This window comes from Panthera tigris, chromosome D4, assembly GCF_018350195.1.
Source record: "Panthera tigris isolate Pti1 chromosome D4, P.tigris_Pti1_mat1.1, whole genome shotgun sequence".
NCBI classification, from domain to species: Eukaryota; Metazoa; Chordata; class Mammalia; order Carnivora; family Felidae; genus Panthera; species Panthera tigris.
This window is the reverse complement of record NC_056672.1, coordinates 20,536,623-20,549,361: the sequence shown is the minus strand read 5'-3', so window position 1 is coordinate 20,549,361 and position 12,739 is coordinate 20,536,623.

Here is a 12,739-nt window from a genome sequence, read left to right as displayed (position 1 = left end):
TGGTGCATGTTAAGTATGAAAATTCTCCATTAACAAGCTGCCTTCAGAATGTGCTTCATTTCATTTAACGACAGCTACTCTTTAACCTTTGCCTGGACGCTACTTTATTCATTTACAGCATATCTCTCGTCTACAACTGATTTTAATTAATTCCTTAAAAAGGAATAAATTCATTAAAGAGAAAAGATTTATGGTGCCTCATTTTAAATACTCAACTGAAATCCTCTTAGAGAATATTTAATGAGGGAATGGTATTATAAATGAATGAAACCTCGAGTTAATGATAAAATCGTCCAACCTGTTAAGACAACTATTAATTGAATAAATCTAATACATACATTTATAAAGTTGCTAAAAATATGGTGCCATGCCCTTCCCTGCTCCTTTATTCCTTTTCTTATTCTAATGGTTCAGGGCAAAAGCATATACACCTGATATAAGGAGACTCTCTTAAAAAGTAGGGCCTCATTTCCAAAGTTCTATAGCTTGCTATGGTGTCTTCAAGGAATAAAAACAATAAAAAATGTTCAGAGAGCGCTTAAAGATACTATTCTTAAAAAAGTTTATTTCAGGGGCGTCTGGGTGGCTCAGTCTTTTAACTGTCTGACTTCAGCTCAGGTCATGATCTCATGGTTCGTGAGCTTAGAGCCCCGCGTCAGGCTCTGTGCTGACAGCTCAGAGCCTAGAGCCTGGAGCCTGCTTCGGGTTCTGTATCTCCCTCTCTCTCTCTGGCCCTACCCCTGCTCATGCTGTCTCTTTCTCTCTCAAAAATAAATAAATGTTTAAAAAAATTTTTTTAAGTTTATTTCATATTTTCCTCTATATTTCTAAGCACATTTCTTCTTGCTGATTCCTTCTTCACAAAGCTGTACAGTTTTCATGCTGAGATGCTCCAAGGATTTTGGCTCATATTTTTTAAAGGTTGTGACCAAAATTTAACCCAAACTAGTTTAAACAAAAAAGAGGGACTCTCCTGGCTAATTATAACGAATCCACAGTCTCAGTTGATGACATTAAGGCTCTCTGTCTCCATCTTGCAGGTCTTCTTTCTTTTATGTGGCTTCATTTTCAGGCAGATGACCCACAGCAAGTGACCGAGGTTGAGGGAGAGAAGGTTCTCGAAGGGTTCATGGGCTACCATTACCAAAAACTGCTATTCGTCAGTTAAAATTGATAATCAGAAGAATTAGCTAGTGCAAACTCATTTTTTGAGAAGACAGAAGTCTAAAGAGGCTAACACCCGCATAGCTAGGTAGCACCAGAATTCTCGAATCAAGCTGAATTGAATCCTAGAATTCTGTAACTCAAGAATGCTTCTATCATTCATCTCTTTTTTAGAATATCACAGACTAAATGGATGCTAGTATCCCTCATCACTCCGACATTCTGCAATGCTGTGATTCTGAAAGCGTGGGGGCTTCTCAACACGTAGCCAAATACGAGGAGCCTTAGTGCCAGCTCCAGTATTTACAACCTGTGTGACTTTGAGAAATTCACTTCAGCTCCTTGGCCTTTACTTTCTTTATCCATATGAAGAAATGGTTACTATAAATCAATAGCTTCTGGAATATTTAATGAAGTAGCAACTGTTCTCATCAACTAAATATTAGTAACTCTCAAATAAGCAGTTCTTCATTCATGTGTATTTAACTGTGTGCTTAGATGCTTTATTAACACATCCCTGTTCAAAAGACCTTGTTGGTTGGGCACCTGGGTGGCTCAGACAGCTAGGTGTCTAAATCTTGACTTCAGCTCAAATCATGATGTCACGGTTAATGAGTTTGAGCCTCCCACCCGGCTCTGTGCTGACAGCACAGAGCCTGCTTGGGATTCTGTCTCCCTCTCTCTCTGCCCCTCCCCTACTTGCTCTCTACATCTATCAAAATAAATAAAAATAAGCTTTAAAAAAAAATCTTGTCTGTCAATGAGAATGCAGGCTACCAGAAATCGTTACAGCAGTACACCATGGGACTGCGAATTGGTGTAAGTAATACAGAGTCACCAGTGAGTGGCCCCACAAGGTGCTCCATCATCGCCCCCTTTTGGGGCATGGCGTTTGTACACCTGCTCTGAGAAATCACTTGTGTTAGGGTATCACTTGTGCCTCAGGTCAATAATTTGCGATTATCAGAGAAGTGTCGGTTAGTGGTTCAGAGGGAAGATATAGGGGTAAGGTAAGAATACGGGGAGTCTGATGAGAAGTGGGCTGGAGCTGAGTGTCACCAGAAGATAGCATGTCAATTCCAATTATCCTTCCTGCAAATAAGCGGCCCCTCATGTGAGTTCCCTGGGTGTTGGCTGCCTAGAACTGGCACAAGGGACTCTTTTATCATATTTGCCTAGAAACAAATGCTTTTTTAAAGTCACTGCTTTCTTTCTTTCTTTTTAATGTTTATTTATTTTTGAGAGAGAGAGAGAGCACGAGCAGGGGAGGGGCACAGAGAGAAGGAGACAGAATCTGAAGCAGGATCCAGGCTCTGAGCTATGAGCACGGAGCCCAACATGGGGCTGGAACTCACAAACCATGAGATCACCACCCTGAGCCCAAGTCGGATGCTTAACCAATTGAGCCACCCAGACGCCTCTAAAGTCACTGCTTTCTTAAGAACACATTTGACTTAAGCATAAGAGACTCTTAAAAACTGAGAAGAAAATGAGGGTTGATGGGGGGTGGGAGGGCGGGGAGGGTGGGTGATGGGTATTGAGGAGGGCACCTTTTGGGATGAGCACTGGGTGTTGTATGGAAACCAATTTGACAATAAGCTAAATATATTGAAAACAAAAACACGTTTGACTTAACATGATTGCATTTTTTTTTAATGTTTATTTATTTTTGAGCCCGACGCGGAGCTCAAACTCACGGACCATGAGATCATGACCTGAGCCAAAGTCTGATGCTTAACCGACTGAGCCACCCAGGCGCCCCTAAAATGATTGCATTTTTAAAGTCACAAGCGCTTTCCAAGATGCATCCTTCTTGTTTGTTAGTGAGTCAGCCTACAAATCAAACATGTGTGTGCGCGCGCACATGCGTGGGGGTGGGGCGGTCAATTTGCTAACCCCCTCTGTGAAACATCTGGGCTCACCAGAATGTGGTTGGAAAACCAGTAAACTAGGTAATACCTCTAGCTCTAAAGTGAGAAATATACTAAAAAGTCAGCTGTTCTTTTTTAATGTCCACTGGTGGCCAAACTGTTTTTTATACCTAAATTTGTATTTATTTTAAGCGCACGCATGCACGCGCGCGCGCGCACACACACACACACACACACACACACACACACAGTCTTCTAATAATAGTCCTTATCTACAATCTAGAGGCACCCTTCTATTTTTGCTATTACTACATTATTCCCTTGTCAACTTTGTAAGAAACAAACAAACAAACAAACCTCCTTTTTTTTGTTTTTCTTTCTTTTGCTATATCTTATGCCGAAAGGCAGATTGGGGGAAAGTACTTTTTTAAATTGGTTTTGACTCCAGCTCTGGAAAAACACCACGTGGAGATTATGTGCTGTTGGTATGTCCTATTGCAACAGAAGGTGGTAAAGCACATATTTAAAGCGACTCCCTGATTTATGGGAGAGATCTTAAGGGTGGGAGTGCCTTGGAGCAAAGGGTGTAATTGTTGAAGTGTGCTGATTGGAAAGATAAGGGAAGATAGAAGACAAACCTCTGGTTACACAATAGTTTTTAGGGCATTTAAACTGAAAATATTTCATCCACTGTCAAGGAAACAAATTGCTTAACCTTAATCTATGTAATAATTTCTCCCACACATAAATGCCCTTTCACTATTAAATCAGGTCCCTCCTTTCCTGCAACTTTCAGCCCACAGCCCATTTGGTCTTGTCTAAGAGGCTTTGCCCTGTTTATCTCCCTCCACCTCCAGCATACCTTTTCCCTGATGAACATACTCTCTATATAAACTGGGCACTCATTTTATGTGATTGGCAGATCATATCACTCATCGTATAATCATTGCTTAGAATGTGTATATTTTATTAACTAAAAAAACCTAAAAATTCTCTTTTAAACTGTGATTACATGGATGAGTCATCCTGGTTTTTGGCTAATCCTTGGGGTAAGGTGGCTAGCTCCCTAATTTGCATTTTTTACCAGTGAAAATCTAAAGGAGGGGAAGAAAGGTTAAATGATGTGTTTATATCTTCCCTTTTTTCAGTACACCTTAAAGCCAAGAGCTGTGCCTTCAATTTCTTTCCCCTTAAAGTTCAGACATAGCTGGTGAATCTGTTAATATATTATTATTTTTCTTCCTTTTTTCTGAGTAAAAAAACAAAAATCCTATGCTATGCACGATGTTAACATTTTACATACATACTTTTACTTAACATTCATAACAACTCCATGAGATGGTTAATTCTATATCTATTTTACATATGGAAAAATTGAGACTAATCTAACTAAGGCAACTGAGCTAGAATCAGACAGCTACGACTTGCTTGGTCTGACTCAACTATCCTTGCTTATCCACTGCATCCTGGTGCTTTCTGTGCAAACCAATTTTATTTTTAGTATGCAAAAGCATTGACTTAAGTAAGAAGGAAGTCAACACACTATTATTTGTCAATTGATATCCAGTCATCATGTGACCACAGACCTCTTGTTTCCCTACCTCATTTTACTATTACCTCATTTTACTCAGTGAGTTGAATAAAGTAATCTGTAAGATTTCTTCCAGTGCTAACAGTGTAAGAATGTGTGCTATTTGACTGAAAGTTTTAGTTTAGACTCCTGTGACTGTGTAAGGATCAAAAACTGGAAAAAAAAAAAAAAAAGTGAATTCAAAGCCCCATGAGTTTATCAACCCAATCTACTTCAAGATAACAAAAAGACTCCACTTAGAGAAAGGAAAGGCAGAAGAAAAGGGTGAGGCTCTGCATGTCTCTTACTCTGCTACTTTGCTACAGAATTCCACGCCCTCCACCTCTACCTCCACCCCCCAGGGGCAAGTTTTGAGAGCGAAGCACAGGGAGATGTATCATGGGCGTTGGACACAAAGAGCCAAAGATTTTGCATTTATTATTTCACCTGGAGATAATTTTGTGCTACCACTGACTTAACTGTATTTATTTCTGTTTATTGTCTTCCTTTTGGATTGCATTAAAGGCTAGATAACATGCATCTCAAACAAACCAAGAACAAAGGCTCTTGAAAAAATGTTGTAACCATTTTAACTGGGGAACATGGCTGAGTCAGTGCAGCAGCTGCCAAGCCCCAGGGGGCTGAAGTGGTTACTGAGCACTTGGCTGTACTGGCCCCTCTTGCCAAATCCTCCTACCTTGATGAGGTTTTGAGGAGATGGCTGATATCAAACCAGACAAGCTTTGCAAGTTGACACGGAACATGATAAGGTACAGATTTGAGGGCGTGCGAGAGAAGAAAACAGTTTAAACATGACACCCCTTATTTCCCTGGATATGAGGAGAATGAGGTTTCTCAGGTGGGAGCAGAAAACTGGAATGCCGTGAGTAGTAGGCTGAGTAGAGAAATGCTAGGAAAAACCTAGACGCCTATAGTCCTAAGTTCTCGAGTGAGCCATAAAGGAGCAAGAGTGGGCAATGACAAGGAGAACTGAAAGAAAAATAGGCAGACACGTTCTTGGTCTTAAACATAATCTCTAGATATGGAGGTCGATTATATAAAAAGAGTGGTTAAGGAAGAAAACCTCAAAGATGTCTCTGAGGCTGTTGTTGGCTTGGACAACTGGATAGATGAGGGTGTCACTGAGTAAGATAGGGGAAGCAAGAGGAGAAACATGTAGCAAAGGGCATACAATGAGCTCATTATGGGGATAGAGTACTGGCAGGTTATCAAGGCAACAACAGCATATAGGAGAGAAGTCTGAGCTGGGAATATCAAATTTGGGTGAGATCAATCTATAGGTGGTAGCAGAAGCTACGGGAATGAAAGCTATCCTTCAGGAATACTGAGTACAGTGAGGAAAGAGAAGGGTTTAGGGCAGAACTCTGAGGAACCGACATGTTAGGTGTGGGTGGGTGGGCAGGGGAGAGTATCTATGAAGGTGCATAGCAACACCTGGCAGGTAGGCAGAAGCAGATCATGGAAGACAAGGGTCATGAGAGCTGCAAGAAGGTGAACAGTATAGAGATAAAGAGCCCAGAGTAGGAGGCAGAGTCAAATAAGCCAATTTTCACCAGTTTTGCAGCTTTGCCTGTGGCAAGCCTGTTCAAATACATAAAAATAACATGAAACACGTGTGGTAGAAAGATGACTGTTGTCCCTCACTTCTATGGCCGGGGCTGGTCTCTTAACTACTTGGAGCCTCAAATCCACATCTGTGAAAGAGGAGACCAATGAACTTTTTTATGTGGAGAGGACTGATATTACAAGTGTGTGCACCAAACTCTGGGCATTTTCTTTGTGATGTTCATCTTACAGATATAAGATAGGAGTTCTCTGAAAATAGGGATTTGTGGGTGTGTGTGTTTGTGTAACATGTATATTGTCCAATAGGCCCTGAATACTTAATAAAACCTTTCCATGATGATAACTATTATTACAATGAACATCCCAAACTCTCCTCTAACACAAAAGCTTAATTGCCAGGCTGTACGAAAGGAAAGCTAAATTTGGCTTTTCACCTCCTAAACAGGTATGTGGCAGGAAACATTTCCATTAAAAAAAAAAAAAAAAAAAAAAGAATAACACACTCTGTGAAGGCTTCTGGAGAAGGAGTGCTCTTCTATTCAGAAAGTGTAAAAATTTTTTGCAGCTTTTTTTAGATACCAGTCCAATTAAAGCTCTGCTCATTTAAATTGTTCTCTTCGAATCCTTGATTGGTTTGGAAGGCAATGATGCCTGGCAACTGTCCACAGTAGGCATTAAAGGTAATGAATTTCTTAGACTCCTATTTCTTACCTATAATGAAAATATCACCTACCTATCTCCTATAAGCAAGATGCTAAATTAGCCATGAAGATCTTGGAAGCATTTGCTGAAGTGGGTGAAACCAGTGTTAGAAGCTGTGGCTTACTAATTACTTTGTATTCTTTGTTATAGGTGAACACTGAATATACACATATTCCATAAATACTGATTCTTGTACCTAAAAATGGTATACCATCTTTCTTAGATTCCATGTCTTTACTAACAAAGTCATCAGGTTTAAACTTGGAAAAGGTTAGAATTTTATTTTCCTACCATCAGTGGAATTTTTTTCTTTTATTCAAACCACCTGGTAAAAATGAATAACTTTGTACCACAGTTTATGGCAAAAGCTGACAGGTACCTTAAAGTATCATAGTATCAGAGCGTGATGTTTGATTTGAGGTCTTAATTCTGGTCTCTTGTTATAATGACCCTTCCTTGTTGAGTTGAGTAATAATAGAGATGATTCCGAAGGGTAATAATCGCTCACAAGAAAGAGCAAAGGGAAGATATGTGGTACCTGAGACTCTGTATCTAGCATGTGCTCCTCATCTAGAGGGAGTGAGAACAAGAGAGTGAGCAAGAAAGAGAGGGGGGTGGGGAGGAAGAAAGGATGGAGGGAGGGAGGGAAAAAAAGGAGGGAAGGAAGGAAGGAAGGAAGGAAGGAAAGGGGGGATTAATTTGAAAACTTGCAAAATCAATATAATATGCCAATAAAGAGAGACAACTAAAATCTGCTGTTGTAGATTTTGGAGCACAATGGATACTCAGAGACTTTTTAATGTGTTGGAAATTAGTCCTTCACATCTATGATTATTTCTTAAGGAAATACACCTGTTGTGTCTCAACTTCATAAGTGTTACTGAGGAATTTTTCAGGTAGTGTGAATACAGAAATCAACCAGGCATTTTCTCCAGTCTCTCCTCACGTGGATAAATCCAGGATATGCAGAAGAAAGGAAAGGTAAATTAGGGACACAAAGGTTCCTGTGATGGGTAACCTACAGCGTTCTAGACAGATTGGTTTATGCCATGCTAGGTGACCAACCTTTCCAAAGGAAAGAGGTCACTGAAGTGAACGTGACTGGTACTTTTCAAGGTAATAAAATAAGTTTTAGGTATGGAAAGGCAGATACTTTACAGATATCATTGTATCCTCTGAAAAATCCTAAAAGGTACATGTCTGCTTCTCCCATATGCAAATGAGCAAACTGATACAGGGATTTAAACTAACCTGTTCAAGTTCCCTCAGTTGTATGGCTGTATGAACTATGACTCTCTTGATGGGAGTGATAAAAACTTGACTTGAAATATATTAGGTAGGAACAAGATCTGTTTCATTTAACCAAACCAAGGGAAAGAGGAAGTGCAGGTGGTCCTCAAAGGTGACCCGAATCAAGTTTAAAATGCTACCAGAGTCACTCTCCTAGGCCCAATATCCATTATTTCTGGCTTCATTCTTTCATGCAGCTCCTTCCTTTAATTAAGTATGTGGCTATTTAATGATCTTAAATTTGCAATTCCAAGAAACTCTTGGATTTTAAATTATATATATGCTTTTTTTTTTTTTTTTTTTTTTTTAAGAAATGCAGTGATTGGTTCCACCTGGGTTTAGTGCCCATTTTTTGGACCAATGATCCCACATATTGAGTTATAGTAAGTGGACCACTGGGGTCCAGAACCCAGGTAATGGTGGCCATGAATCTTTAGGAAAGTAAAAACATCTTTTCAAACAGCCATTTTGGGCTGATAAAGACCAGATGCCAATTAGAAGCTTTTTATTACCCATAGTTGCTTTTAAAGAAAAAGACCACATCTGTGTCAATCAAAAGATTTAAAAATTCGCTAGAATGATCAGAAAGAAAGCTGACTGTGTTCAAATTCTGGCTTTTTCACTTACTGGCTGTGTAACCTTGGAAAAATTCCTTACTGCCTCTTGTCTAAGCTTTTCATCTGTAAAACTGTAATAATAATGTTGTTTACATTATACAAATTTTGAAAGTCAGTAGCTCCAGAAGGGCATTGAGATTCTTTTCCTGAAGCTGACATTTGTTCACAGCTTCCCGGTCTCAGTTAATGGCACCTGCAATGCCTCAAGTTTCCAGGTCCAAAATCTTAAGAGTTATCATTGAGACTTCTGTTTCCTCCAGGCCCTATTTTCAAATGGTCTCCCAAACTTGTTATTTCTTCTTTCAAAATGTCTTTTATAGCAATTGCCATTTCTCCCTTCTAACTGCCAGGCCACAAGAGGCCCAAACAGCACTCACTGATCTGGATTACAGTTATAACCTTTTAACTGGTCGCCTTCCTTAGAAAGTTTAAACTTTTCAACGCATTTTTGACAGCACTTCCAACTGAGTCTTCCAGTCTCTTTGAAATAGTCTCCAACTCGATAGTCTGAATAAGAAAAAGACAAAATAGTGTTTTCTGCTATCCTAATCTATTAGATTTTTGGTTTCTTGAAATTCTTAACTCTAGAAAAAGAGTGGATTTTGAATTAATGAGAAAAAGTATAAAAATATATGCATAAATATTCTATACTTAATGAACAAACTTTTTTGTAAATATGCATGTACCATATTAAGACATTATTTATAAATATAAATGTTTATGATATATAATTAATGTATGAGTTAATATAAATACTTATCGCACGAATATGCTTTATGATAAATTATTTATTTAATGGCCAGATTGTAAGTTAAAATTTTCCTTTTATTTAGTTGCAAATCGTTTTACATTAGTTAAATTTTGTTTTGTTTTGGTTCAGCGGGATTTGAAATATTAGATTTGGGGACAGGAATTATGGAATTATTAAAGCAGAGCAGTTGTACCCAGTTGGGAATGTGCTTGTTAAGAAGCTGATTCTTGGGGCACCTGGGTGGCTCAGTAGGTTAAGCATCCGACTTTAGCTAGGTCATAATCTCACGGTCCCTGAGTTGGAGCCCCGCTTCGGGCTCTGTGCTGCCAGCTCAGAGCCTGGAGCCTGCTTGGGATTCTGTGTCTCCTTCTCTCTCCGCCCCTCCCCCCACTCATGCTATGTCTCTCTTTCTCAAGATTGAATAAATGTTTAAAAAAAAATTTAGAAAAAAAGCTGATTCTATTTGTATTGGATGAAATATTTTGGGTGAGGATGAATCACAAAATGGAAAAAGATCACACTAATTTTCGCTGTGTTTTACTTTATTTTTTATTGTCGGATTTTTTTTAAATTTACCTAAATAATCTCTATACCCAATGTGAGACTCAAACTCAGGACTCCGAGATCAAGAGGTGTGTACTCTTCTGACTGAGCCAGACAGGCACTCCTACTGTCAGATTTTTAAAACAAAGCCATATGCTAAAACTCTAGTTCTTCTCTTAATTGCTGGAAAATTAGGGAAAAAAGAAAACAGAGAACTTTGACTTTTGAATTCTGCAAGGCCGTAGAATGGGTAATTCTACTTGGGTAGAAGTTTTGAAGGGTAACAGGATGGGTCATTCTTGAGTAATTAAAAAGGAAGGAAGATAATTATCTTTTGAGGCTGGGAGCTATCAAAATGTGGTTAGACATAGACTGCACGGGTATTTAAAACTGCCTAGCACCAATCTAGAAAATATAGCAATGAGTGTTTATTTATTCTCAAAATTGTTTTAAAGCGACTTTAGTGTGTGTTTGTAGGCTATAAACACAAGTCCTTCATCACACTTGGAAGTTACAAAAGAAAAAAAAAAAAAGACTTCCTTATTGCTCCAAGATGTTCTATTCCTTTAAATTTTGCTGTAAGCTGCATCACATCCTCTTAAATATGTTAAGTGTTCAGTAAATATTTATGTTTTCTTGTGCTTTTTAAGATTTCTCCTTTTACAGCAATTGCATTTAAGCTTTGTTAGCATTAAACAATGTGGAGTAAACAGCATGAAGTAAGTAAATGGAAGTGCCGAGAAAGATGTCGTGTTCTCTTCGGTATAGGGTATGGAGCAAGCTGAATGCCTTGTACTTGTGTCAAAGTGATTAGCTTTTTGAGTATCATTCAAGCCACCATTTTACAAAGTGATGGAGCTGCTTTTAATGCAAGAACCACTTTGTCAATTGTACTTCTTATGAACCAGCTTATTTTGTTTCCTGAAGATACACATGCATGTACACCTAATTCAAACACACATCTCTGTATACCAATGAAGTCAATAACAGATGAACTAAAGTTAAGAATCTCAGTGATTCTTAAATCAATGCTTTTCATGATGACTTTTCATGATTCTCATTTTTTTTAACGTTTTATTTATTTATTTTTTTGAGAGAGAGAGACAGAGTGTGAGCAGGGGAGGAGTAGAAAGAGAAAGACACAGAATCTGAACCAGGCTCCAGGCTCTGAGCTGTCAGCACAGAGCCCACCGCGGGGCTGGAACTCACGAACCATAAGATCATGACCTGAGCCGAAGTTGGACACTTACAGACTGAGCCACCCAGGTGCCCCGCCCCCCCCGCCCGATTCTCATTTTTAAAATAAATTTACGTATCATCCTGTCCCTTTCCAGTATGAGGTCAGTGTTTAATGGTTTCCAATCACAGCAGATGCGTATCTCTGGATTCTAAAGGGCATTGTTTTATGAGAAGATAGTTGATAGGTGGGAAAAGCTGCATGCTGACCATAGTTTCCTATTTTGCATGGTTATTTGATCCATTGTCTGATGGCATGTGAATGGGCTGAATTAAGAATTAAAAAATGAATGGTACAGCGTATTGGTGTGTTTTGTCCCTTACATTAATATTAACCTATAAAGTAGAGCTATGTTTTTCTTTGGAAGCAATGGGATTTTAAATAAAGGAAGCGTACATAGTGGGCTTTCACTATATTTTCAATGTATTATTTCTTTTAAAAAATTCTATAGCAAATATTAAGATTGGCACACTGTGTGGTGAGCAACTGAACTTTGTTGTATTATACCCTATACTCTTTATTCTTATACTTTTGTATTTGTTTAAAATATTTTATTCTTAGAAATTGGTTGAGTTTTTAGTCTTGGCAAATGGCTTCTAGGTTACCAAAAAGTAAAATCCAAGCGTCTTTGCATGGTAAACAGGCTTGCCGTTATCTGGTTTCTACCTGCCATGCTGCCCTCATTTCCCTCCCTATGGCCTCTCTAGAATTTCCCGATTATTCACAGCTCCTGAAAGATAAATCTATCCCTCTATGTGCTCAAGAAGTGACATAACTTCTGCCTGAAAGTCCCACCCCAGCCTCATTCTGGTCTGTTTGTTAAACTCCTATGGCCACATTAGCACTCTGTTCAGGCCTCACCTCCTAGAGGAAAGTCCATGTATGGGACTTTTCCAGGCAGAATTAAGCACCTCTCTTCTCTAACATTATCTCTGTACTTTTAATGAACATATTACTACACCTGTTTATGTATTTTTATCTCCTTTAGCCAATGAACACCTGAAAGCTAGTGTTGTAATATCCAAGCCTAGCACTGTCTGGCACAAGGTAGAATTTTAAAAGTTTTTCATTAGTTGTCATTCTCAATTTTTTAAGTGAAAACTTCCCATTTAAAAAATCCCAACAATTTAGGAATGTGTAAGGTAAAGGTATGTCCTTGTCCTCCTTCCCAACTCCTTGTTACCATGTCCATGGCCAACAGCATCTTATTTATATGTCTATATAACATAAGGAAAGAAATATTCATTATTTCAGTAAACAAAGATACAAAGATAGACATATAAACTAACATGAATACATAAAGGTTCAAAAATCAATTTTATACACAATGCTCTGCATCTCAATTTTTTGAATATAGCAACCTTGCATTATATTATCTTGCATTCTATTCTCCTTAGTATATACAGA